At 41.2% G+C, this 3,665-nt stretch overlaps 1 protein-coding gene across 2 annotated transcripts in view; it reads right to left on the bottom strand.

Moving 5' to 3' along the window:
- Positions 1-526: 526 nt before the first annotated feature.
- The window catches only part of LOC137795085 (zeta-sarcoglycan-like), a 296,918-nt gene continuing 293,779 nt past the window's right edge, over positions 527-3,665 (bottom strand). For both annotated transcript variants that reach the window (XM_068592345.1, XM_068592346.1), the window contains exon 8: positions 527-3,665. This exon is cut by the window's right edge and continues 577 nt beyond it. The gene's annotated coding sequence lies outside the window, so the exon portion shown is untranslated.

Below are 3,665 nucleotides of genomic sequence, written 5' to 3'. Positions count from 1 at the left end.
CCCCCAAAATACAGTATTTCCCAAACTTTAACAAAACTGCGTTTGTTGCCTAAACCTAAACACATTCAGAACTCAGAATGAAAATTTCTTCTTTTGTTGCCAAAAGGCTGCCGCTGAACATAATTCAGGCAGCAATAAAATTTTCCTCTACAATGTTTCTTGTAAAATATAAAGAACACTGGCATAATGGTGCATAAACAACTATCCAGAGATCATCTTTGATTGTGTCTCAGATGTTCACAGCTTGTTTCCCTGTGTCTCTTGTGTGAATACAATAATATTTGTTAAAGTAAAAGCTAAATCAATTGGATATTGAGAATGTTTTGTCTGTGAAATGAATTGTGGCAGGACACCTCTAGAGCCAGTTAACTATTAAAAATAAAATCATATGAAATGATGTAGAGTTTTTGGTAATCGTCGGGGAAAAACAGAAACATAAAAGCCATAATTGCAAAATCAACAACACTGAAGACGCCAGAGATTCTCTTTAAAAACAATAGTATTTTATTTTTTATTTTATTGGTATTGTTATATACATGGCATAATTTGTGCTTTTTTTATTATCAAGAATAAAACCATAGGGGAACACATCAGAAAATCAAACTTTAAACCAGGATTGAGTTGTTCTTTTTTCAGCTGAATATACTGAGAGTTCTACAAAACCAGGAGAGAAGAGGAGGAAAAAGACCGAAAACTAAATAGATAGGTAGATTGATAAATATATAGTTTTTTCCAGAGTCACTTGCAGATGTTCCACTGAGGGTAGTGTGAACGTTCAGACTGTGATGTGCTTTTACCAACAGCAGCAAAGGCACCTGTGTATCACTTTGTTTAAAAAAAGAAAGTACGCCTCAGGGCCTTAATCCAGTCAAGTCCACACACATAAATCCATCCAGAATTTCTTCCAGGGGGATTTCTGACACACAAATCTTTTGATTTCCAGCCATCGCAAAGGTTGGGTGCTAGGTTAGCCAGCTCGAGGCCATTCACTCTGATCCCCCCCATCTGAGACTGATTGAATATATCAAAAATAACCCCCAAAATCATATTTTGGACCTTCTTGACTTTTCCTGTTTGAGATGGGGCATAGTGTGAGAGTGAAGGGACACTTATCCTGATATTTGAGTTGAAATGGAAAAAGAACATTAAAGTTGCAATGTCATACCAAGCCATCTGCTCCAAAATAATTAGGGGTATCATTACATCTCTACCACTGGGTCATATTACGATCTAAGTTTACAGTCAGAAATTGTATTCAAAAAGTCAAATACTAACTAACAGTGGGGCAAGAAGACAAGGAATCAAATCAAAGCAGGTCAAAATAACACTGATATCTTATAATCCTCACATGTGGCGGTGGCCTATATAAAGTCTACGTGAGCCATCTGTGTATTTACTGGGCCACTAGACGGGGCCTGGTTGGTCCTTGTAACATTGCGTGAACATAGTTTGTTTATTGACTTGGATCCAGGGGGGAGAAGACAAGAGAACAACTCAGGTGTGTGTCCTCCCCGCTGACTTGAGACTGCTCCGCAGGGAGAGGAGTGTGCAGTGGCTCAGGGGGGACAAGCTTTAGTTAGCGGCTGTGGCGGCTAGAAAACCCACCGCCAGGAGACGGAGAGGGCGGGGTCTCGACTGTGTAACGGCAGCAAGAGAATGTTTGCTCGTCAGGCGGTGAGTCGGGGCAGCAGTCCCCGGGGATCAGAGTCCCGGTGGGGTTTGTGCTGGCTGTGTAAGAGTCGCAGCACGCTGTAGTACCTGTGAAGTAGCCTACCGGCAGTTGTGACGACAGGGCGAAGGTGCCAGTCTTTCTCTTATTTCTGCCACTTTGAATTTAATCCAAAGAACACACTATGAAATGCACGGGGATCGAGGATTTGTTATTGACAAGCCTCGTAGGAGACCTCTGACTCCAGGCTCTGGACTGAAGACAGACGGGAGCTGCAGTGACTCACTATCGCCTCTCAATGAACAAGTGGTTTTACAAGGAAGTATGGTCCGGGAAACGCTGACTCTTTTCAGTAGATATCTCTCATACAATGAATAGTCGTCTTTGACATAACGTCGTCACTTTGACCTCTTCACATTCCATTAATGTTAGTTTTGAACAAAAATGTTGACTTTATCCTACACATTGCCCTTTTAACGAGTAAATAAATAGCAAATAAGGAGTGGAGACAACAATTAGTCATGGCATTTGGTGAGTGATGGGTAAGAGACAAAAGACGAGATAAAAAGAAAAGATTACATACATTCAGAAATGTAATTGCTGGAATGGAAATAGAGAGGGAAAGCCAAGAAGTATCCAGAGGAAAAATCACTGCAGTAAAGACAAGCTGAAAAGGGAACAAAAAGAGTTCTCAATGGGACAGAAAACTGACATGACTGAGAAGGAGGAGAAGATCAGAAAGGTCATGCAAAAAGAGTGAGAAAGGTCTGACAGTCAAGGAACACAGGATGAAGATGTATAATGCTTCATAACAACGCAAAAATTGGTCTGGCCGTCTCCTGACTCCTGCCTCTGCCTGCCTGGTTTGGCCCCGTACCATAAAACAGCCGGTCTGCTATAAGCACCTTCTTGAGCCTCAATGAAACATACCATTTAACTCATTTTCCTCTTCTCATACCATTTGCTTTATGAGAAAGCGTCATAAGCCCAGGTTGAAGGACTGAGTCTGTGGGAACAGACTGTGAGGGGGAGAAACCCGACATCTGGTACTGATGGTTACTGAGCATGTTTCTTTACCAGTCCAGTGGAAGAAAGCAGATAAAACAATGTTTTCTGTTTTTTTTAACCAGACCAGTGGAAGAGGGTGGAGAGGCAGAATTATGTTTTCTTTACCAGTCCAAGGCATGTAGGTGCATAGACAGAAAAAACAGATGAGGGATAAAGGAGAGCCGCAGCAAAATATTGAAGGAAAAAAGGATTATGAGGATGTTGAAAGGAAAACAACAAAATCCGGAAGAGATATGAAGAAAAATATTTTATATGAAAAAAAGAGAACTAAAATAAAATAAAAGTAGATATGAATATATATATACAACAACGTGTTGGGAGACTAGTAATTTAAGGGTTGAAGCACAATTATTTGCATTAGTTATCCCTTGAAAAGTGTTGAAAAGTGGTGTCAGAGAGCATATTCAATATCAGGCGCAGATTAATGCAGAAGGGTCAAACTTCAACGTTTGGGTTGAATGACTAGAGGGGGAGGAGGGGGAAGGCCTTTCTGGTATAGATTGGTCCGTTAGCTAGCCTTAGCTTCCCACTAGACTAAACCATTGTCTGATTTATTTGTTAGTCACCCGCAGGTCTAAACCAAAGTCCACACTGGTGTCTGTTTGCTAACTCCTCTAAGTCCTTTTCCATGTCCCTGCTGGCGCATTTGCAGTCCATCACCATATTGGTTGATCCTAACAAAAGCTGTAGCATGTTTTCCAGGAAAATTTGGTCATACTCTCAACACACAACTCACTTTTATTGTAAGAGAGTTTGCTGTTCTCAGGAAACCCTCGCATGTAATCCTTGTAACTTTCAGAAACCATCATGGCAGCAATTCAACAATGGCAAAGACATCCAACGAGAGCTCCAGAGTGAGACTGTCCATCCATGTCCATGAGTAGCGTCATAGCATCAAATCCACCAGCTAACCTTGGCTTTTGCTTCC

Source organism: Clinocottus analis, unplaced genomic scaffold (assembly GCF_023055335.1).
Source record: "Clinocottus analis isolate CAN_PGR_092001 unplaced genomic scaffold, fCliAna1.0.p SCAF_27, whole genome shotgun sequence".
NCBI lineage: Eukaryota > Metazoa > Chordata > Actinopteri > Perciformes > Cottidae > Clinocottus > Clinocottus analis.
This window is presented reverse-complemented; position numbering and strand designations above follow the sequence as displayed.